The sequence below is a fragment of the Geotrypetes seraphini genome, chromosome 10 (assembly GCF_902459505.1).
Source record: "Geotrypetes seraphini chromosome 10, aGeoSer1.1, whole genome shotgun sequence".
NCBI classification, from domain to species: domain Eukaryota; kingdom Metazoa; phylum Chordata; class Amphibia; order Gymnophiona; family Dermophiidae; genus Geotrypetes; species Geotrypetes seraphini.
This window is the reverse complement of record NC_047093.1, coordinates 90,008,022-90,032,863: the sequence shown is the minus strand read 5'-3', so window position 1 is coordinate 90,032,863 and position 24,842 is coordinate 90,008,022. Positions and strand designations below refer to the sequence as shown.

The following is a 24,842-nucleotide window of genomic DNA, read 5'->3' as shown; positions in this document are numbered from 1 at the left end:
TAGAAATCACTAATGTAATGTAATGTAATGATATGTACCATGTTCATTTTGCTCCAAAGTTGTTCAGTAAAGTTGTACAATAGTGTGTGCTGTGGTCTTATTTCTTAACCACTATTACTATTACTATTTATTATTTCTAAAGCGCTGAAAGGCGTACGCAGCGCTTTACATTTTTAACATACAATAGATGGTACCTGCTAAGAAGAGCTTACAATCTAATTTAGGCAGGACATTTCGGAGTTGGGGAGATTATGGTAGAGGAAATGGTACAGTAGGTATAGGTATCTGGCAGCCGTGAGTGGGAGTTAGGAGTTGAAAACAGATTCGAAAAAGAGTGGATGGCTGTGAAAGTGTTGACACAGAGCTGGTTGCTGCATGGGGCTTTGGAAAAGGTTCTTTCCACTCTGCACTCTCTGGGCTCGTAAATGTAAAACTTGTTTGTAGCCCAATGAATCCACCTGTTGGAACATGAGGTTTCCTGGTGTCCCGCTACACTGAAAAAGTGTTTCTCTGTTTTGATGACACCGTGACAAGATCTATGCTATTATTCTGGGGTGCTCCTGATTCTCTCTCTCTCTCTTTGGCACTTTCTGTAGTGGCAGTCTTAGCCATCAAAGCCCAGGGCTGGGCCGCGAGCCCAAACCACAAAACCAAAATAAAGCTACACATTTATGTATTGTTGTTGTCGTTTCACGGAAAAGATGGTCTGGAAAGCATTTAAAAGTCATTTTTAAAAATGCACCTCATGCTGCTTTGTCTGTGTTTCTTCACAAGTCACTGCTGCTCCTGCCAGCAAATGTTGTAAAACTAGAGTAAAAAGGCTGGGACTGAATTTGGACACTTGTTTTAGCTTGGTATATGAGGCATACAAAGTACCTATCATCTCCTGATTCACATGAAAGGCAGATGTGCCAGCTTTTTAATCCCCCTCATCAACTCTAATGGATACAAGTGGCTAGAATGACAAGTAGCACCAGTCAGAGTGGTGCCCCGATATTCTTCCTGGCTTAGAGCAAGAAGTTCTACACAAGGTCTTTATAATTCATTGATTTATTTTTTTTTAAACTATACAAATAAAATGATACATAGAACTGAAGCCTGTTTAGGGGATAGTTCTGTGGCACAGAAATGGCTACTTTATTGGGTTTGCATTTAATAATGTGCAATTTCCAAACTCAAAATGGAGAAATGGATATATATGTACTAGTTGCATGTTGTGGGAACATCTGTTTTGGTTGCAATTTTATGAGTGAGCACTTTTTTTTAGGTTCTCCAGTCTCATGCAGAGAAAGCTTTTTCTTTGAAGGCATCTGGGCGCATGCTTCTGCTTCTAAGCACTACACAGACTTGCCCCTACATATATAACTGACCTTTTCGCCTTCTCAGACAACAGACACAAGAGAAGCTCACATTCCAACTTTGTTTCCCCCCAGTGAGAGGTTGTAAACTGAAAAAACACCATGAACATCTTCTCTCGCACCAAGCAGCATCATGGGGTAAAGACCTAGAACAATTGCTTTCGCCCACTACTTATGAGGAATTTAGGAAACGTCTGAAAACACACCTGTTCCTAAAGTATTTAGACAACTGATCCTTTCTTCTCTCTCCCCTCTATAGCGATTAACTTGTTCTATTGATCACTCTCTCCTCAAAAATGGATTTCCTGTCCTATTAACCCTCTTTCTTCCTCCCCTCTTAAAGTCAATCAATTTGTACCTTTGCTTAATCTTTGTAAACCGCATAGAACTTCACGGTATTGCGGTATATAAGTTGTTATTATTATTATTATTATTATATGATACTAGTATAAGCTGACATTGGCCTCCATCCGCCCAATAGTCATCACTACACGCCCCCCTCCATATTCAAGTTTCAAGTTTTATTAAAATTTGATTGAACACTTATTTGTATTTCTAAGTGATTTATATATAAAAGAGGGGATGCAGTAATATAAATAATATCACATATACAAAACAGAACAAAAATGACTAACCAAAAACAGAAGGAGAGAGGGAGGGACTACAATTCATAATAGGACAGAAAACATGTAAGGTAATAACATCAGGGTGGGAAGAAAAGTGAAAAAGAAAAAAAAATGTGGGCGAAGTTTAAAATCTTAAGAATCGTTGCTGATCGACTAACTTATTAGTCTCTGAAACTGTCTCTGAAAAGAAACCTCTTTAATGAACTTTTAAATCTTTCTAATGAGGATTCCTCTTGTAAGTGGATAGGTAGTAAGCTCCCTCCTGAACAGGAAAAATTTGCCAACAACTTTAGAGTCAACTCTGATCTACCTCCCTTCCACCTCCCAGACTTTTCCACACCTTACTTTTAAAGCCTGGTCCTCTAGCGGTGAAATGGGGCAGGAGCAATCTTCCTATACTCCTGCAGAGCTGTGAACAAAAAATGCTGAATCAACTGGATGCCCCAAGGTTCCGGGCATCCAGTTGATTCAGCAGTTAGAGGGGGGAATCCTTGAAAAGCCGCTGTTATTAGGCGAAACATTTCGGATTCACTCTCCTTGGCTGATGGGCAGAATGTATTTTGAAATGCTAAGATATGTCTCTATTTACCATGATAAAGCTAAATGAGGGGTTTATGGTTTAAAAGCTTTATATCTACTATAATAAAACCCTAGACGCGCATATGCACTCTTACTGGCATGTTCCGTGATCTCAGATCTGTGATCAGTAGGTCCGTGGCCGGCAGGAGTGCTTATGCGCACTTACCGTTGACAGTGGCCGCCAGACAAATCGGAAAGTGCTGGGTAGACAAATTGGAAAGCGCTGGCTTCCCTGCTCGCGCAGACCTCCATCAACGAAAAATGGCACTACCGGCCGAAGTTTATTTTAAAGTTTAAAGCCACTGCAGCGGCTCCTCTCATGAGCCGCTCCTGCGTCGGAGAAGGCTTCCGACGCAGGCAGCGATTGTGAGAGGAGCCGCCGCAGCACCTTTAAACTTAAAAATTAACTTCAAACGGTAGTGCTGTTTTTCCATTTCCAGCTGTGCCCTCTCTTGATTAGTAGGTCCATGGCAGCCAGGTGATGTGCGGTTTTGCCGGCTCCATTACATTTCACGCCCGGCTGAAGTGTATTTTAAAGTTTAAAGATGCGGCGGGGACTCCTCTCACGAGCCGCACCTGCGTTGGAGAAGGCTTCCGATGCAGGAGGGGATCGTGCAAGGAGCCGCGGCGGAAACTGAGACAGTGCAGGAACTGAAGACATCAGGAACATTCCAGAGCCTCCTCACAGCCATGGAAGGTGAAAAGGAGCAGAAAGAAAATATTCATGCTAAAATTGCCAGGGAGGAAGAAGATAAAGTTTCTGCAGTAACAGTTGCAGGATGTCAAAAGAGAGAAGGAAGTGGAAATTCAGCATCATAATGAGCTGATTGCTCACCTGAAGGACCAGCTTCAAGAAATGAAGACAAAAACCAGCATGGAGGGCAAGTATGTGAAGACTGACATGGACCTGCAGATATATCAGACACAGAAGAAGTGCAACAATGCTGAGGCAGAGCTGGAAGAAAACATCTTGAGGCTAAAGGCCAAAATGGATGAAGAGATTCACATGCACATGGAGATTGAGAACTTCCTCAGACACTAGCAGAGGGAGCTTGAAGAGAAGCTCGAACATTGGATGGAGAAGTATGATAAAGACACAGAAGCAAAGCAGCAAGAGCTGAATGACCTGAAATCAGCTCAGAGCAGCGATCAGCAGCTGCTGCAGGAACTTGCAAAGCAGTACAGGGATTACGAGCGTGCAGTCATTGAGGACCGACTTTAGAAACAAGGTGAGAAGCAACAGCGTCAGACAGACAGACAGACAGAAAGCAGCCAAGGAGAGAGAGAGAGACAGAAAGAAAGAAAGACAGACAGCGGCTAAGAAGACAGAGAGACAGAAAGACAGACACATCTATTCTAACACCCGTTTATGTAATGGGCTTAAAGACTAGTATTTATATATTTAATTACTAGATAAAGGTTTGATAAGTAAATTAAAAAAAAAATTTAAAAACTGATCTTTTCAAAACTAATGAGGAGGTGCATAAAACTCCTTGCAATGAGAGGTTAACTGAGCTTGAAGTTTTGTTAAAGTTTATTGAAATGGTATGAGTGTGTTTTGAAAGGTTGTTTGAGGGAGATTAAATTGGGTTTAAGAAATGTTTGGGGGAGTTTTGTATTCCTGAGATTTAATATAGGTACTTGTATGCTTCTCAGGTTAAAGATTTAATGGAGGGACATAATCAAAAAAACCGTTTAAGTCCCTTTTTGGCCTAAGGCCTTAAACATTGAAAGCAGAAGCAGGGAAAGTGTCCATAACCAAAACAAACGTCCTTGTTTTGATTATGGCCTGTCTCTACCTTCAGCTGTTTAATCCCCCAGCCAACCACTACGTCTACAAGTACACCCCCACGACATCTACACTTATACCCCATAATGAACCAAAAAAACGCATAAGCCCAAAACGTCCAACACAAGGGCTTTTATGCGAAGAAGGAGCCAGTCCTTCGCCTAAAAGCTGGATTCTGTAACCGGTGTCTGTCAAAAACAACACCGGTTACAGAATCCCCCCCAACCGCACCCCCCCCCCACAACATCGGGGCAGGAGGGAACCCAAGCCCCCCTGCACCGGGCATCCGCGGCACCCCCCCCCCCCCCCGACGACATCGGAGCAAGAGGGAGCCCAAGCCCTCTTGCCCCTGCAATCATGCCTCCCCTCCTGCCGAGTACGATCAGGCCAGGAGGGAGCCCAAATCCTCCTGGCCCTGGCGACCCCCCCCCCCCCGACTGGATCTGTCCAGGAGGGAGCCCAAGCCCTCCTGGCCCTGGCGACCCCCTACCCTCCACCCCCACTACAATACGGGCAGGAGGGATCCCAGGCCCTCCTGCCCTTGACAGAACCCCACTCCCCCCAATGACCGCCCCTCCCAAACCCCCAATCGCCCCCCCACCCCCATCCCCCTTCCCCGTACCTTTCAACGTTGGCCAGGTGGATGGGTGCCAAGCCCGCCTGTCTGACAGGCCAGCCGGCTCCAGAATGGGGCCGGATTGGCCCAGGCGGCTGAAACCCCACCCACAGGTGGGGCCTGAGGCATCTGGGCCAATCAGAATAGGCCCAGGAGCCTTAGGTTCCTCCTGTGGGTGGGGCCTTAAGCACAAGGGCCCAACCCGGCCCATGTGCTTAAGACCCCGCCCACAGGAGGAGCCTATGGCTCCCGGGCCTACCGCAATGCCATCACTCCTCTACCCGAACTGCCGCAACCCGTGGCAGGAGAGATAGGGCATCTCTCCTGCCACAGGTCACGGCAGTTCGGGTAGAGGAGTGATGGCATCGTGGTAGGGGAGATGAGGCATTTCTCCTGCCGCGATGGTTGCGGTAGGTGGGTGGGTAGGTTGCCGGGCCGCTGAACTGATCGCACCAGCGGCCATCAGCTCAGCGGCCCCTTTTTCGGCACTTAGACCTGGTTTGCCTTCGTCTAAGTCAAAAAGATATAAGTGCCGACTAGGCAACCTGCCTACGGTTTTGGTTATACCTGCTGCACGCCTAGGTGTAGGTCGGCCCACCTCCCGTCCTTTCCCCTCCTCTAAACACGACTCTTTTCTCTCTGTACGTTTAGAGGCAGGGGAAAGGCCTAAGCTGTTTTTAGATACGTCTAAAAACCAGCTTTGGTTATGGGTACTTGGACGATCAGGCTTTTTGATCGTCCAAGTAGCCATTTAGGACACTTTTTAGACTTTTTTTTTAAATTATGAACCCCTTAATTTGTGCCATTTATAAGTGATCTAAATATATTTTTAAGCACTTCTAAAACACAAAGTTCTGATAATGTTTAACTTCTTTCTCTTTAATCAAAATCTCAATGTGGTGACTAGAAAAAAAGGTTAACTTTGTGTGTCCTTCCTCCTGTTGATGAATGGAGTGGACACAGTTTGATTGGAATTGTTTATTTGATATGCCAATAACGAACAAAAGATCTACAGTGGTTTCCAAAAATTAAAGCCCAGTTACAATAAAACCTAATCAACGTGCAATAGTTTTATCTGCAACTTATGAAAATAAAAAATAAACTGTTGGATGTGCGCAAATAAATTGATGCTAAATTTACAGAAAACAAAAATAATGCACTTAGCTCGAGCTACGCAGGCAGGTTCGCTGCCATCAGTTCGGATCCTTGACACGGTGATTCCGTGGTCCTCGGGATTTTGGTATTTAGGGATAATCCTTGATCCCCAGTTGTCTTTTAGGCTAGTGGTTCCCAATCCTGTCCTGGAGGACCACCAGCCAGGCAGGTTTTCAGGATAGCCCTAATGAATATGTATGGGGCAGTTTTGCATGCCTGTTACCTCTTTTATATGCAAATAACTCTCATGCATATTCATTAGAGCAGGGTGTCAAACTCAGGCCCGCAGATCAAATTTGGCCCGCGATTTGGCTCACCATTCCTTCCCGCCCTCCATCCCAGCTTCCCAGTCTCATTTTCAAAGCAGCCTGCAGAGGATAGCCAGTTGGCTGTAGTGAATCTTGTAGGCTGCCTTGACCTCTGCAGCACATTTCCTATGCTGCAATCCCATACATCAGAGGAGGGGTGGGACTGTGGCAGAGGGAACGTGCTGTGGAGGATGAGGCAGCCTGCAAGGTTCGCTACAGCCGACCTGCGATCCTCTGCAGGCTGCTTTGAAGATGAGACTGGGAAGCCGGGATGAAGGGAAGGAACGGCAGGCCAAATCTAGAAGGTGAGACCGGGAAGAAGAAGGGGCAAAATATGCAGGCCTTCGGGAGGGGGGGGGGGGGGGGCGGGCCCTGGTGTAGAAGTACAAGGAGGGAGGGAAGGAGGGGTCCAAAGAGAAGTGCATATGCTGGACTGAGGGTAGGGGGAGGGGAAGAAATAATGAATCTAAAAACAGGAGAGGGAGAGAGATGGTAGACTCAATTTAGACTGTAAATTTAGTAATGGGATGGAGGGAGGGAAGGAACAGAAAGGGAGAGAAGTTGGATACAAGGGATGGTGTGGAGGAGGAATAGAGATATTGGATAGGAGGGTAGTTGGGAAGAGAAAGGGAGAGATGGTGGATGAAAGGGTAGTTGAAAAAAGGAGAGATTATGGATCTAGGGATGGTTGGGTCCATTACTGTAGCTGTGGGGATGGAGATGAAAAATGGAAAGATGTCAGACCTCCAGGGGGAGGGAAGGGAAACAGAAGGGGAGGACAGAGATGGAAGATGGATGGTTAGCACGGAAAAAGAAGAAAACAAAAAATGGCAGGAGACACAGGCAAGCGAGTTATCAGAAGACAACCAGAGTCTGGGACCAACATGATTTGAATAATGACCAGACAACAAAAGGTAGAAAAAAATAATTTTATTTTCCGTTTTGTGATTACAATATGTCAGATTTGAAATGTGTATCCTGCCAGAGCTGGTGTTAAGACAGCAAATGTGAACTAGGAACTAAAAGAGAGAAGAAAAGTCTTTTTGTATAGGATGCCTGGGAGGGGCGTCCTATACAGAATCGGGCCTACACTAACCCCAATTCTGTAACCAGCATCCATGTTACAGATGCCGGTTACAGAATCGGGTTAGAGTAGACGCGGCCGCTACACTTATTGCGGCAAGGGATCTCCCTGCCACGATAGGTATAGCGGCCGCAACTGCCTGTCCCTCCCACCTGATCGCCGGCAGGAGGGTGCCCAACCCCCTCATGCCGGAGGACACCCCCCCTCCGGACACCCCCTCCCATGCTAACACCCCCTCCAACCTCCTCCCCAACTAATCTCTAATTGTTGGCTGGCCGGGTCTTGCTGCCGTCCATCCGGCAGACCCGCCTTGTTGAAATGAGGCGGGCCTGCCCCTTCCTGGCCCATCCCCGCTAAGCCTAAGGCCTGATTGGCCCAGGCTCTAGGAGCCTGGACCAATCAGGCCTCAGGCTTATCAGGTCTGCCCATCCCCGCCCATCCCCACTAAGCCTAAGGCCTGATTGGCCCAAAACTTTACATGTACAGTTGAATAAAAGCAGCAATGGGTCAACTTTTCCGGAAAACAACTGATTAATTCAGTAGCTACTTACATTATTTAGAGCACTATAGTGGCAGATTTGCAAAGAAAGACAATTTTTTTGAAGTAGTTCTTTGATTACAGGCTTTCATTTAAAAAGTGCTGTCCTACATTTTGCCCAATTAAAGCTGTCCTCCCTCTCTACCATGTCCCCTAATGAGGAGATAAGAAATGAAATTTGTTTTAAATCATCTGATTTGAAGCAATTTGAAGCTGACAGCAGGCTGTCGACTTTGATTATAACAACTTTGCAGGAGACTCTTAAGTAGAAAACAGAGATGCTACATTTTACAGTAGGAGAGGAGGAAGAAAAGTTATATGAAGTTGTTTATCTCTGGATTAACTAGTGTATAAAGAATAGGGAGCACCACAGGCTATGAGGGGCATAATCAAAACATTCAGATGTCCAAAAACCTGCCTAAATCAGCACTTGGATGTCCTAATTGCTGATAATCAAAACAGTCTTTCTGTATGTCTAGCATGATGTTTCAGCCTTTGTACATTCAGAGCACAAGATAGGCATGGTGGAGGCATTTTATGGGTGGGTTTTGGGCAGTCTCAAGGGAGGGTTAGACATGGACATCTTGCAGCAATAATCAAACATTTTGCAAGACATCATGGATGGAACTAGACCTGTTTTAGAAGGGTCTAAGTGCCACAAAGGTGCCTAAACTGATCAGAAGACCACTGAATGCATCACGATAAGACACTCCCACACTCCCCCATTGCTCATGGACCTCCTCACACCCACAAAGATCAGAATACAAACGTATATACATGTCTCCAGAACATGGTATAGGAAAGCCTATCAGAGCTACACACAGGTGTCTTAAGCAGCCTGGTGGGTGGGCTAGTGAACCATAGAGAGGAGTAGCAAATCCCATAAGCCACTCTAACCACTACATTCATGGTTGAAAATGTGAGCCCACCAAAAACCCCCAAAACTCTACTCTATGGCCATATACCGTATTTTCACACATATAACGCGCGCGTTATACACGATTTTTACAAACCGTGCATAACCTTGCGCGTTATACGCGTGAGCGCGTTTTACAAATTTTTTTTTACATAGTTCCCCCCGACGTCCGATTCACCCCCCCCCCGTAGGACCGCTCGAACCCCCACTACGAAGGACCGCTCGCACCCCCACAGCCTCCCGACCCCCCCCCCCCCCTCATCATGTAGAAGCTCCTACCGGTGTCCTGCTGCTTCCTCTTGGTGGTCCCGGCCCTTCCGTGAGCCCTGCGTCTGCGCTGCTTCCTCTTCCGGCGGTCCCGCCCTTTCTCTGATGTCATAGACTGTTGCCATGTCTAGGTGGCCAGTCTATTACAGGACTCACCCCTCCCATATCCAAATGGTCTTGTTCTAGGCATTTGGGAATTGGACAAATTTTTTGTCAAAAATGTGATATAAAGATAGATGTTCCGGTGGTCTGGGCTTCCCAATGGCTGGATGTCCAGACAGTGAATTTTTTAAAAAATGATTTCTATACGTATGGTGGTTTGCCTTTTGAAAATAGGCGTTTTCTTATTGCCGACTTTGGACATCTAGCGCCATACGTCCAAATCAGACTTAGAAGTATGTTTTGAAAATGCCCCTCCGCAAGTATCTAGATTTTCAGAAAGCTTTCAACAAAGTTCCTCAAGAGAGGCTCCTGAGAAAATTGAAGTCATGGGATAGGTGGCAAAGTTCAGTTGTGGATTAGGGATTGGTAATTGGACAGAAAACAGAGGTAGCTGTGTTGGTCCATATGTGGTGATAATTGTTTGTTAGACTAAATCCATTTTTTACTATCTTTCAGAAGTCAAAACATCCTTCCTCAGATTAGTACACTATCTTCACCAGAGGAAGGCAGTTTTGAGCCTCTAAAAGCTAGTCAAAATGAATTTTGTCCAATAAAAAGGTATCTTCTTATCTATTTTTGTTTTATTTATTTATTTTTAATTTAGGGCTCCTTTTACTAAGCCGCGCTAGTGGTTTAACACGTGTAATAGCGTGCGCTAAACCACGAGACACGCTAGCCGCTACCACCTCCTCTTGAGCAGGCGGTAGTTTTTGGCCAGCGCCAGAGTTAGTGCATGATGAAAAGTCACGCGCGGCTTAGTAAAATGAGCCCTTAGGAGTAAATTCTCTATTACTGCGTTTAACTTAGGCGTGCTTTGGACGTCCGATGTAAGTGAATAATTACGGAGTTAAGGGTCTTAATTAATGTTAATTGGGAAATAAACGACACATAGACGTCCCTAAGAGGTAGTTGACGGACTGACGTCTACAGAAAGCATAGTCCCGTCTCCAGTTCTGGACGTGGGCGTTCCGTGGGCATTCCGTGGGCGTGCCAAATGGGGACGCTAGATAGGCGCTACCTGAGCGAACGCCTGCGTCTAAATATCGTGTATTATGTAGACGTAAGAAACCCTGGTCTAACTTGGATTTCAATGCCGTTTCAACTTTCGTAATTGCGGCTCTTTGTTAGACGCGAGGCAGACGTTCGCTGTGTTTTTCATCAATAATTCCAATAGTGAGTTTGAATAGGTAATTTTCATCTTTTCTCTGTCCTAATAAATATAATGTCAATGGAACACATTATATTGCATGGATAACAAACCACATTTCTGCCCGAACAATAATATAATTTACACATGGCTTTTACAACCCCCTTTTTTTTCTCAACAAACAGCATTGCAATCGGCTCTCTTTTGAAAGCAAAGAAAAATCAGCACACATTATCAGCACTTAAAAAGAGAATAAACAGATACACACCTTAACATTCAGCTTCCCTTATTGCAAAATGGAGGTCTTCAGTTGCACAAAACTGACCTCATTGTGACCCCATCAATCTGCACCTTCAAAGTAGTATGCCACAATTAAAAGATGTGCTGGGTGTAGAACTCACAACCTCTGGATGTTAGGAGCACAGGCTGGCTCCTAACACATAGAGCTACAGCTGCTTCTACTTAGGTCCAACTCACCACCCTTTCATACCATACTTGACTGAGCTGTCTATGCTCATTAGCTATCATATCAGGATGAACTCAAATAAGTTTAAGCAAAGGAATGCCTAAAGATTTGGAAGGTTTTCAAGTAGAAAACAAATATCAAATATGTATTGAAGAATTGCAGCACAAATGACGCTGATCGGTAAGGGCAAAAAAACACCACTTTTCCGGGTATGACGCTTAAACGGAACAGATTACTTACAGTCATATATCCATTAGTACAGTGCTTAGAATGAAGATTAGCGTGTGAGAAAAATGGAGCTCCACCTCACATGCATTCAAGCACACTTGGGAATATGGGTTTGGGGCTCAGTGAAAGCAGCGCTTTTAACGATTGAGCTACCACTCTTTTGTCTCAGCCTACTATGACATTATAGCTAAACTCCTTTTCCCTTAGCACTTCACTAAGATATGATATGACAAGGGAGCCAGAGACATTGGAGCAAAAGTTGCTGTAGCTCAGTGAGGAAAGGCACTCTCTACCAATCTTTCGGGCTTTGAGGGTTCAAATCCCAGCCTGTATTTTACTTGTGGCATATCTACCTTCCAGGTGCACTTTGATGATGCTTTCCACTTTTTATAGGAGTTGAATATAACATTACTGTACAACTTTGCTGTGTAGCAGAAAAATAAACTTTTCCCCCTTCCATGCTAAGAATTTGAGTTCAACTCATCTTATATTTCTCCTTTTAAACATGGCATACTTTGTTAGTTTTTATCATGGTAAAGTATACATTTCTGAAATGGTGAAGAAACAATAATATACAACTGCAGTGTTTTGTCTCTTAGCAGAATTAACGGCCTATAAGAAGTGGTATAAGCAAATCCAAACTGCTATAAGCACAAGAAAGCATTTCTAGCTCAACACAGTAATGCTCCTGTTCCGAGCTCTGACCTCTGAAACTCCCCGGTTCGACTCCCACCTTTGCTCATTTTAATAAGGTCCTAGTTTTTTCCTATTAGCTCTTATAACAGGGTCTACATGGTGGACTTTGCCATTTGTAAGGTGCACATTTCCCTTTCCAGGCAAACCTATTTTCAACTTACCATGGCTCGGACATCCTAAGCATTGATGAGAGCACATTAACCAGGCGATCCACAAATGTCATCTTGCTGTCAGAGGAATGGCTCCCTTGTCATATCATATCTTAGTGAAGTGCTAAGGGAAAAGGAGTTTAGCTATAATGTCATAGTAGGCTGAGACAAAAGAGTGGTAGCTCAATGGTTAAAAGCGCTGCTTTCACTGAGCCCCAAACCCATATTCCCAAGTGTGCTTGAATGCATGTGAGGTGGAGCTCCATTTTTCTCACACGCTAATCTTCATTCTAAGCACTGTACTAATGGATATATGACTATAAGTAATCTGTTCCGTTTAAGCGTCATACCCGGAAAAGTGGTGTTTTTTTGCCCTTACCGTTCAGTGTCATTTGTGCTGCAATTCTTTAATACATATTTGATATTTGTTTTCTACTTGAAAACCTTCCAAATCTTTAGGCATTCCTTTGCTTAAACTTATTTGAGTTCATCCTGATATGATAGCTAATGAGCATAGACAGCTCAGTCAAGTATGATATGAAAGGGTGGTGAGATGGACCTAAGTAGAAGCAGCTGTAGCTCTATGTGTTAGGAGCCAGCCTGTGCTCCTAACATCCAGAGGTTGTGAGTTCTACACCCAGCACATCTTTTAATTGTGGCATACTACTTTGAAGGTGCAGAATGATGAGGTCACAATGAGGTCAGTTTTGTGCAACTGAAGACCTCCATTTTGCAATGAGGGAAGCTTGAATGTTAAGGTGTGTATCTGTTTATTCTCTTTTTAAGTGCTGATAATGTGTGCTGTTTTTACTTTGCTTTCAAAAGAGAGCCGATTGCAGTGCTGTTTGTTGTTCACTTTTGTTTCTTTGCATCCTAACAGTTCTCAGAAGTGGTGGAATTTGCTGTTTCTCCTCAGCATTCTGCAGCCACAGGCTGCATGAGATACTTTCATGAATGTGTTTCTTTTGATGCAATATAGGCATTGGCCAACAACTATGAGTTAAATCAAACTTCAGAGGGCTTGGACAGGTGTTGAAGAATGATCCAGTTAAAGGGAGATGTTTTTGGTGGGGGAGGGTGTTCAGCATGAGAGAGAACAGGTTGCATTAAATATTAGACAATGGGCTACACATAATAAAAGCTGAAGCAAAATATTGATATGTAAAGGCAAGGCTAAAGAGTTACCAGGTGTCCTGGCTGAGAAATGAATATAAACTATTTGCTAACCTTACTCAAGACTTGAACCCCCTGATGTATGGAAGATGAAAAGCAATGCCTTAAGGCATAGAGCTATAGAGGTAACATTGTTTAGAACATAGAGCTTCGTATCAAAGCTTAGAGATGTGAAGGAAATGACTACAAGGTCACTACAGCTGTATATGGCAAAACGACATCCAATGCACATCCAATTAGATTTGAATCCTAACGGTTCCTATGACGTCAGCCGCTAATTAGGCGTGCATAGTATATAGAAAGCTTTGGCACAGCCATTTTTCCTATGTAGGACCCCCTCATGTGATTTGGTGTTTGTGGTGTTCCGTTTCCTCAATGATGAAACTTTGTGCTATGACTTGGCTGTTCTCCTTTATACTCCCTTCTGCCTTTGACACTCCTCCCCACCCCCATTATCTGTATTTCTTTAGTTTATGGATTTTTCTGGGTGTTGGTGTGAGGGATTGTTGAGGACTTAGGTTTTGTGTTAAGTGTGGAGGGGAATCAATTGTTAGGGAAAAGAAGGGGCCAGGCCAGGTTACACACAGATGCCCACACCCACCACTCTCCCTGCTTTCATAATGTCATGGACTGCCCCACCTCCATTTTCCATATCTGCAACTCTCCATGCAAGAAATTTGATTTCCGTTTTGGAGCCATGTTGTAAGGTGAAGACATCTTTTCAGGCTACTTGTAGAACATGTTCAAACACACCCCATAGGACAGCCAATGAGGTGTGATGGGCGTGGTTAGGAAGCGGGACAAGCAACCACGCCCGAACGGCGCTCAATAGGCATTGGGAAAGTTTTCCCGCCCTACTGACGTCAGACGCTACATAGGCGTGCATGGGTATAAGAAGGTCCAGGTGAGTAGTGTTTCCTTTCTATTCTGTCCTATTGCTTATGCAGATGTTTGAGACTTTACTCTGTCTTAGTCTTTTACATTTTTTTTCCTATCTCTGCCTCCCATTTCTCTCTATTCCACAGAGCCATTAACAAGCTACATGTCATTCTAATATGCTGTTTTATCTTTTCTAGAAGCAGCTCAGATAGTAAGTCCAGGTGAGAATGATATTTTGTAAGCTACTTAAGTGTCCTTATGATAGAACTAAAGAAACCAACCAGAAAAACTGACTTCTCTTTATGGGCTTTCATTGTGTGCTATTGTTTATAATAGTTATTTTATTTCTGATATCTCCTACTCTCCATTCCACAGGGCTGACAAAAATGACTGAGAAGACTGATAAAGACCATGCTGGTAGAAATTTTGCTGGTAGAAAAATGGATATGTAAGTAAAATGGATGTGTTCACACATCTGAGAGGGTTTACTCATAGAGCTAAAGTTAATTCTTTGTAGAATCAAATTACAGGCAAGTTAAAATCATGTGAGGAATGGTTCTGTGTACTAACTCATTGATAAAAATAGGTCGGGTGTGTTGGGGGGGGGGGGAACACTGCCCTTCAGTGGACATCCAATCAGTGTACATGGTTCAGGTGGAAAACTCCTAATGAGTGCCTAATGGCTGCCATTTTTAATAAGGAGTCTAAAGGTATGTTAGCAGCTCTGTTACTTCTAGGTGTGTGTTCTGCCACAACTTCAGTGTTTAATTTTGGAGACATAGGTTAACAGTTTCTCTCTATTCTTCATTTCAGGTTAACTCTGCTCATCACCTATATGTTTGCCAGAGAGAGACCAGATGAGCAGCTCAGCACACCAGCTTGCACCTAGCCAAACAGTTGTAGGTGAGAATGATATATGGTAACCTTTATTTGCTTACTCTACTATTCTTCACTTGAGTCACTCTTCAGATGAGTGAAATATGTTTCACACTTCTATTGTTCTCTTCACACAGGTATCATTGATGACTTTCAGGAACAATAGTAAATTGATAATGTTGGCCTCATAGAACACCATGGCACGCATTCCTGCTGTTATATGCACACAAACTTTTTGTTTTCAGTTAGTCTATTCCCTCACATGAGTTCTAAACAGTAGCAGTGGAGGATTACAGGTGATATTAACCCACACCATCAGCGAGTTAAGGCTATTGCTTTAACAACTTTACCACGGTGACATCTAAGCAGCTCAACGTAAATGAGGTTAACACATTGCTTCAGGGAAGGGAGGACAGATATGGACCTTGGGGGTTGAACCCCCTGTTTGTGAACCTTGTGTAAACCAGCTTCTCCTCTTTTTTGTTTTCAGGTGTCTAAGACAGGCAACTGCAGTATTATCAGATGGAGTTTTGTATTACTGAGAGCAGTGCAGCTGTGAGCATCTTTGTGGTTTCCACACCTGCTTAACCAAAATAGTGCAGCTCAAGAACCAGGAGGATAGATTGAGGTATGTGGCCTTTACTTCCATCACCTTCCGTGAAAGGAAGAAAAACCCACATGTCTCATTTGGATTCTCCTGGTGTGGAGCCAACTCTTACTAGCAGTAGCCCTATTCCTCAACAACAAATCTACCACAGTGACTTATATTCTCTTCCTTATGTAGCCATTTACTTTGGAACAGGGACTGGCTTACTTTGCACATCATAGCTGAGATGTCGTCATCTACCTACAGTTGCATATACCCTTGCATTCACTTGCTTCTTTCCTAGATTCTGCAATGATTTGACATCAGAGTGACTAGCAGGTAATAGAATGAATGACAGACCCCAATAAAGATTGTTAAACTTTCTATATGTCACCTTGTTATATTGAAAAGGGCCCATTCAGCAGTCCCTCCTGAACCCCTATCTACCTTGGACTCTGTCCACTAAACTGCTGATGCTACAAGGTTAAAACCACACAGGAAAGTTTAAACTATAAAAAAATTTTTAATTCAAATATAAAACTTTTAAAAATTTAAACTTTTGAAAAATATAACTATTTACATATAACACATAACGCAGGGAAAGTGGGTGGGTGCCCCCCAAGAGCAGCTTGAGCTACCTCAGGCGAGGGGGGCGGAAGAGGTGCAGTTATTGAGAGGGTGTATGGCTGCTGGCACCATGCCCTCTTTCGGCTACCAGCCACAAGAGGGCATGTTCCATCCTCTCAACACACCCTCTCAATACCTGCACCTCTTCCAAGAGGGCAGAGTAGGGCTCTATCTCCCTGACCGCCCCCTCCTGAGGCTGGTCGGGCTGCTCCTGGGGGGGAACAGCAAGGAAAGGGGGTGGGATGGGAACAGGAAGGGCAGGAGAGTGAGGGGAAGGGCTATGGGTGGGGGAAGGGGAAGGTCCAACAGGGGATGGTGGTGGGGGGGGTCCTGGAGGTAGTGGTGGTGCAGGCGGTGGGGGTCCAGGGGGCAGTGGTGGTGCAGGCGGTGGAGGTCCAGGGGGCAGTGGTGGTGCAGGCGGTGGAGGTCCAGGGGACAGTGGTGGGGCAGGCGGTGTGGGTGGTCCTGAGGGCTCCCAGGGAGAATAATCCCCCTCCTCCTCCTCCCCTTCTTCCCTCTCCGCCTCCTCCGCCGAGGACCAGGGTGGGGCTCCCTCCATCAGCTGTGGTGCCTCCTGAGGGGGTGCCTGCGCTGCTGCTTGACAAGAGAGAAATAGGATACAGTCAGATATGTCCACAACACTTTTGAACATGACATTCTTTACTACGTTATTTTCTTCAAATGCTAATAACAGGATGCAAAGCACCTACTCCACTGTAAACATCAAAATGTAGCGTAAGTAAGTGAGGCAAGTAGAACACCATAAAGCCATTGTGACATGATATCACAATGGCAGCTTTACTGCAGATTTTATGATTAAGAATGGTTTACAGCTACTCAAGCATTTTCATCTATTTATTCTGGTAGGCTGATCACAAAGAAACACACGCTGGACTCATTACTCACCGGCTTCAGCGCGCAATTCCTCCCTCACCCCCTCAAGGAAGGCCCGCTCCTGGCACCTCAGCATCCGCCCCCTTTTCCTGAGATCCTCAACCTGGATAATAGAGAGAGAGAGAGAAAGAACAGAGAGGAAGGGATATGATGAGTGCCATCTAGCACTGTGGCATAACATGTTTACTTAAGTATTGACCTCTATAAGCACATAAAAATGGAGTATGCTGCCCTCCAAGAGCCCCTATCCGCTTTGCTGCCTGCCTCCACCCCCTTCTGCCACATGTTTTACATGAATGTATTCACGTACTCCACATTTTCCCCTTTCTGTGCTGGAGGCATCGCTATCTCTCTACTGTACCTGGTACAGTGGGGGGGGGGGGGGTTTGAGGTGACATGGCCAGCATCACAAGGAGGAGTGTGGGATTGAACTCACAACCTCAGGGTGCTGAGGCTGTAGCCTATCAGCACTGCCCCACATTACAGCATGTCCTGGTGAGCTTACAATCATGCAGCAGGGGCAATAAAATAGTTTGGTCAGAAGGAGCAGCGTGGCTTGAAACCCCTGACGTCAGGGTACTGACGCTGTCACTTTAAACGTCATGCCACTATCTCCCTAGACCAGCAGATTGATACAGGAAAGTTGAAGGTATTTGAAATGACATAGCAGCACTTTAATATATTTGTTTTCCTTTGGCAAAGTTGATTTCAAGATGTTTCTATTACAAATGCGATGTTCATGACCCAAAAATTAGTTGTATGCATGTTGTGAATGGAATAGATGCCTTATAGGAGCTGAATTTGTCATTTAAAATCCTACTACTGCTCCTTTGGGATGTGCTTTAATTTCAGTATTCAATGTAAAAGATTTTATTATGCACAATTGTAGTTTTTAAAAGGAATCAAGATTTACCCACAATAACATGACCAATTTGATTGAGACAGGTTTCCATCATCATTACATGATTATTTGTGAGGGCCTGACTTGGAATACTTACTTCCCTGAGACATGAGGCTCTTCTGTTATACCGCCGGATCAGGCGGGTCCAGGAGTTCCTGAACTGCAGGTATGACCTGTGATGGCCTGCCACTCTAAAATAATGGTGCTCATGGCCCAAAAAGAGCCTGGCCAGCAGCCTGGAGTCCTCAGTACTGAAGTTTGGCTGTCTCCTGGCAGCCATTTTAGGAGAAATAACTGCGTATGAAGAACGGGTGATTCTATGACATCACAACGCAAAAAAACACGATGATGTTTTTGTGCCGCTTGGGCATGCTTGCAGCGGCTGCTCCGCACTACATCAACACTGTTGATTACATCTTAAACCACACCGATATCGCTGTTATACAAAAAAGTATAGCAGAACGCTTAGAAGCTTACCATGTAAACCTAATGAAACTTCACCTCCCCCAAACACAATGACAAGTTATAAATTAAATAAATGAAGATTGGGAAGTGAGGTTCACATATTTTAGCTTAGCTATGCATGTTTGGGTGGGTGGAAAATAAAAAGAATATTATGTCTTTGGTAACCTTAATCAGGACTTGAACCCCTGACCTTTGGAAGATACATGCAGTGCTTTTAAGCACTGAGCTATGTTGGGGACTTGGGAATGGGAGTCTCCAGAAATGGCTTTAGGTACAAGCTTTGACAAGGGGTAATCATTGCAAGTATCTACAGGTGTATTTGATCTGAGAACACCCAATGAACGTCCAAAACGATTTCAAAATTCTAACGGCTTCTATGACGTCAGATGCTACTTTATGGTTAGGGTTAGGGCTACAGTTAAGTAGCTCGGTAGCTCAGTGAGTAAACGCGCTGTACCAATCATCCATAGGTTGTGAGTTCAACTCCTGGCTTGTCTTTTACTTGATTATAACTTTTACTTGATTATGCTGCAGGAGTGTGTTGTTGGGGGTGTTGCAGGGGTGTCTAGGATGACAGAGAATAGTCACTTGCATTTTCAACAATGCATTTGAATTTCTTAAGATGAAACCTTAGTGAGCCGGGGGAGGAAGGTCACCGCAGCCTCGCGCCTCAGATGAAAAGGTTAATTTTTTAGGGACTGTGTAAGCTGATCTGGGACAGTCTTCAGCGACTCGGAGCCCTACTCCCGGGTGGGCAGAAGGAGGAGGCTTTGGCGGTGGTGGTTTTGGTGGTGAGTGAGGGCGGGAGGGGGGAGTCGCCTGGCTGCTGAATCTGCACTCCTGCTGGCCACAGACCTACTGATCACAGAGCAGAGATCACAGAAGCACGCAGGTATGTGCGCATGTGCGGCTAGGGTTTTATTATATAGGATATACACCTATCGCATCTCATTTTCATCACAAACACATTAGCGAGACTATACACAATACATTACAAAGTTGAGCTTGGGTTTGATAAAATAAACAGCATAATTTTGACTCTGTATTACATTTATTGAACCATACTTAAGAATATGGGTGTTGCATCCGTGACAACGGTGCTTTACACCATTGAGCTACCAGTCTTTTACCTCAACTGACTATGATATGATAGCTAAGTAGAGTATACTTTAGCACATCACTAAGGTATGCTATGACAGGGGAACCAAAGACACAGGTGTAGGTCAGTGAGTAAAAGCACTATATCGATCATCTGTAGGTTGTGAGTTCAACTCCCGGCTTGTCTTTTACTTGTGGCATATCTACCTTCCAGGTGCACCTTGATGATGTCACAATGAGATCAGCATTGTGCTGCTTGCTACTTCCTCTTCCTGTGAACTAGAAGCCACATTCAGGTCTAATCTGTGTTTTGATTCTGTTTCTAAGTTGGGCCAGTGTAGGTTATGGGATTTACCTTTGTTCTGAAGAATGAGCTGATTGTTGCAATGTTTTAAGACCAGGAGAGTGTTCTTTCGAGCAAGATATCACTTCTAAACTATCCTCTCTGAAATAATGTCTCTGGGAAATCGAGAGAAAGCTTATTGGATGACTTAGGGTGCCTTTCCTGCCAGTCTTTGTGGAACTTAAACGAAGTTTATATGGTGTTCAAAGTCCTATCCTTTCCACTTCTAATAGGAGGTGAGTATGACATTTCTGTACAGCTTTCTGTGTAGCATACATCTACCGGTTCCCACCTTCCATACTGATAATGTAAGTTCAACACCCACTCGGTACGTTTCATCTTCTAGTTCTCCTTTGAAACATAACATATTTTTTTCCTTGTATTAATGGTAAACTGTACAATTCTGATATCCTAGAGGAAAAAGATACAACACAGCAGTGTTCTCTGTCTGCCATTCCCTACCTCACTGATATTGCTAGATCAACTAATATATAGTTTACAAAATGGTATACTGTGTTTTAGTTATCTTTTTCATCATCCTATACTTACAATGCTGAATGAGTGATAATAAAGAGTATAAATAAAGTATAATTTTAAAAAAAAACAAAAAACAAAACAAAACCGTACCCACGTCTATCACGGGTCCATTGGAGACGTCTTAATGACGTTTCAGAAACCTGCGTCTATTTTGCGCGAAGAGGATGTAGGGACGTCTACCGCACGCCTAAGTACCATTTGATTGACACTTGCGTTTCCCGGACATCTAAAGCACGCCTATGTTAGACGTACTAATAGAGAATTTACCCCTTAGTGTGTCAGTTTTTAAAATTTACATATTCTATTGTTATGTTTTGCATAGTACAGATGGACATGCATCACTCTTTCTGTTTCTTTGATGATGCACTCTATGCAGAGCCTGGGATCTTGGTGTTTCAGTTACATTTTTGTCTGTATATTTCTACTTTTTGTCAGTGGTTACTTATTCTATACTTGTGAGGGTCTATCCATGTATGTATGTGAAAAAATGTAGATATTATACTGGCACTGATTGTATAGGATTGATACATACTAATCTGGCTTGTATAGTTTTCCCACAAAAAAACAGTGGGAACGGACAATGAACACTCCATACAAGATCACCGATATAAAAAAAAGTCTGTTTATTCCAATAAAGGACATACACAAAATGTGGACCCGATACAGTACTGTGTTTCGGTGAATAAAAATGCCTGCATCAGGGGTCACTGTAGTGTTTTAATCCACAGTCCTTTGTTAGTACAAGGCTGGATCAATCAAAAACAAGAAAAGGCCAAGCGCTGAATAACTGTTGAAGCAATTCAAAAATAATTTTGACCAATAAAAAGGCGAGAACTGACGGCAGCCAATTTGGTGCCGAAAAGATTGCTCCTGCCCTACACCGCTGGCCGCAGCCATCAGCCATCCAACGAGGGAGGTATTTAAGGGGGGGGGAATGGTTTTAAAAGGTACTGGTAAGATAAGCTGCGGCTTATCTACCAGTTTTAAAACATATATCAGCATTTGCTGTGGCCTATACACTGGGGCGGCCTATATATGGGGAAATGCGGTACTATGTTACTGTCATCTGACACAATAAAAGATTTAATGACTTGTCCAAGTTTTCAAACAGTGGCAGTTGGATTTGAAACTTGGCTTCTCCGGTTCTCAACTCGCTGCTCTAAACATTAAGTACAGTTACAGCCTAATTCTAAATATGGAGCTCAAAACTGCACGTAGAAATTTAGGCATGTGCCCAATTTCCATGCCCAATTTGAATAACAAGCCAATTAGCTCAGATAACTGAGAACTAGTAATCATCATTTCTAATTGGCATTAATTAAAATTTGCACACACACTTTAGGTGCTGGGATATGCGGGGGCATTCCTGGAATTTAAGCACAATTTTAGAGAAAAAGGAAGATCATTCCATTAATGACATCCAACTCTGAGCACAATTTATAGAATACGAGTCAGCATGAAATTTTATTGGTGATGATTTTTCAGCGTCATCTAAAGAATTTTGGTCTGAAACCTGGTGGTTATTTGGCATCCTATGAAAAACACTGTGAGCAAATAATTTTAAAGCTATCAGTAAGTAACCTCAAGATTTCTCTTATAGTGCCACTGAACATCACTGTTCATATCCCCATTAGGAAGATACTGGACTGGAGTGCTAGAGATGACCGACAGCCAAGAGTTAAAGTACCAGTGTATATTTCCCAAATGCTGTTACATACATAACATAGTAAATGACAGCAGATAAAACCCCGAATGGTCTATCCAGTCTGTCCAACCGTACACGCTCTTAAATTAATGATTTCTTAGATATATCTGGGCCAGAAACCCAGAGGTCTGCCTGGTATTATGCTTAGGTTCCATCTATTGGAGTCTCCATCAAAGCTCACTCCAGCCCATCTAAACCATCCCAGCCATCGAAGCCCTCCCCAGCCCATCCTCAACTGAATGGCCATATACAGGACACAGACCATGTAAGTCTGTCCAGTAATGGCCTTAGTTCTTCAATATACAATATATCCATCATTTTCTGATTACAGATCCTCTGTGTTCATCCCATGCTTTTTTGAACTCTATCATCGTTTTCCTGTAAATAATCTACTTTTTGTGTATTATTTTGATTTTTTTGGTACATACTTAATTCCCTGGAGTATGTTCAGTGTACCTGTTACCATAAATAGCAGAAGTACCAAGGGTAGAGGGAGAAGGCAGCTGGTGAAGCCATCAGAGGAACACAATGAAAGAGTCCTTCCTTGCTGTTTCCCAAAGTGTCACCACTGTCCCTTTACTGCTGACACAGTTGCCATCCAAGGATTTAAATTTACCCTGTTAAGCCCCATCCCTCTCTGCCTAACCCTGCCCCCTTTAGCCTTCCCAAACACTGAAAATCATGGAAGCTAGAGTTCAATCCTACTTCTCCTGCTGCTGCTCCTTGTGAACTTGGGCAAGTCACTTTACCCTCCATTGCCTCAGGTAAGGCCTCCAGTGATAGGAAAATACTTGCTCTATCTGAATGTAACTCACCTTTAGTTACAACTTAAAAAGACAGAATTTTACAAGCTAAATCTCCAACCAAGTCCAACCCTGGATATCCTGTTCTGGCCTGCTGCTCCTACCGAGAGGTTATCAACCCAGTCCTTGAAAAACACCCAGGGTTTTCAGGTTATCCACATTGAATAAGCATGAGATAAATTTGCATGCGTTACCTCCATTGTATACAAATCTATTGCATGCCTATTCTTTGTAGGTATACTGAAAACCTCACTGGCTGGATGTGTCCCAAGGACTGGGTTGTGAACTGCAGCTGTAGCTATTAGGCCACTTCCTCTCCCTTTTAGTCGCTGAGGAAGGAAAAATCTTGCACATGCTTCAATAAAGATTACAGAGTCTGATTTTATGATGTTCTGTAAAAAGACAGACAAACTTCCTTAGTTTTACAGACCTTCCCAGAAGGGACTTAGTTAACATTAATTTACCCCCTCCTTTACAAAGCCGCATTAGCGTTTTTAGCGCCAGCTGCCATGGTAACAGCTCTAACGCTCATAGAAGGCGCTAAGAATGTTAGTGCGGCTTTGTAAAAGAGGGGGTTAGTGATTTAGGTACTGGTATTAAGCTAGCACTCCACTAGGAAGAGAAGGTTGTACGTTGGACAGGTTTGACCGTAGGCTATTTTAAAACTCCATGCTCACCAGCTACATCCTCAGTTACAACTTTTATATGACCTACTTCAAACAGCTGGTAGAAAGCACCTTTCTCATTTTGAACAGTTCATCCCTGGGGACCAACTTGCTGACTTACAACAAACTACCCACACTCTACTTCAGGGGTAGGGAACTCCGGTCCTTGAGAGCCGTATTCCAATCAAGTTTTCAGGATTTCCCCAATGAATATGCATGAGATCTATTTGCATGCACTGCATTCAATGCATATTCATTGGGGAAATCCTGAAAACTCGACTGGAATACGGCTCTCAAGGACCGGAGTTCCCTACCCCTGCTCTACTTGAAACTAGAGAGCTGCACGGGAACGGGGACGACAGGAATCCCGAAGGACCCACGGGCATCCCACGGGTTCCCCCTTCAGGTCACGGGGATCCCGTGGGGACGCCCCCTAGGGTCGTGGGGATCCCGTGGGGACGCCTCCGAGGGTCGCGGGGTTCCTGCGGGGCTGGATGTACTCAGTCGCGCGCCTCTTCTCCCTACCTGCTCTGCTTGCAGCACAGAGCCGAATGGAAGTCTTCCCGACGTCAGCGCTGACGTCGGAGTGGAGGGAGGGCTTAAACAAAGCCCTTCCTCCCTCCCACGTCAGCGCTGACATCGGGAAGACTTCCGTTCGGCTCTGTGCTGCAGGCAGGGCAGGTAAGGAGAAGGAGAGTAGCCTCGCGGCTTGAGTGGCTACCAAGGGAGGGGAGCGGTCCGCCCCGGGTGCAGCACAGCTGGCCAGATCCCCTTACTTTTGTGGTGCTTCCCCAACCGACCAACCGACCGACAACAGCCCCGATCCGACAAATCTCCCTGCCCTGTAGCCGCGAATCTAAATTACCTTCTTACAGCAGCTGTAAGAAGGTAATTTATATTCGCGGTTAAGAGCAGGGAGGTTTGTCAGACCGGGGCTGTTGTCGGTCGGGGAAGCGCCACAAAAGTAAGGGGACCTGGCCAGCTGTGCTGCACCCAGGGCAGGAGAGAAGGAGGGGGAGAAGGACGCTGAAAGCACTGGGGAAGACAAAGGGGTGGAGAAGGATGCTGAAAGGCAATGGGGAAGACGGGGGGGGGGAGAAAGATGCTGAAAGGCCATGGGGAAGACAGAGAGGGAGAAGGACACTGAAAGGACATGGGGAAGACAGAGGGGGGAGAAGGACCCTGAAAGGATATGGAGAAGACAAA

At 44.4% G+C, this 24,842-nt stretch overlaps 1 pseudogene; it reads left to right on the top strand.

The window, feature by feature from the left end:
* The first annotated feature begins 3,160 nt into the window (after window positions 1-3,160).
* LOC117368538 overlaps window positions 3,161-24,842 on the top strand; it is a 39,434-nt pseudogene continuing 17,752 nt past the window's right edge.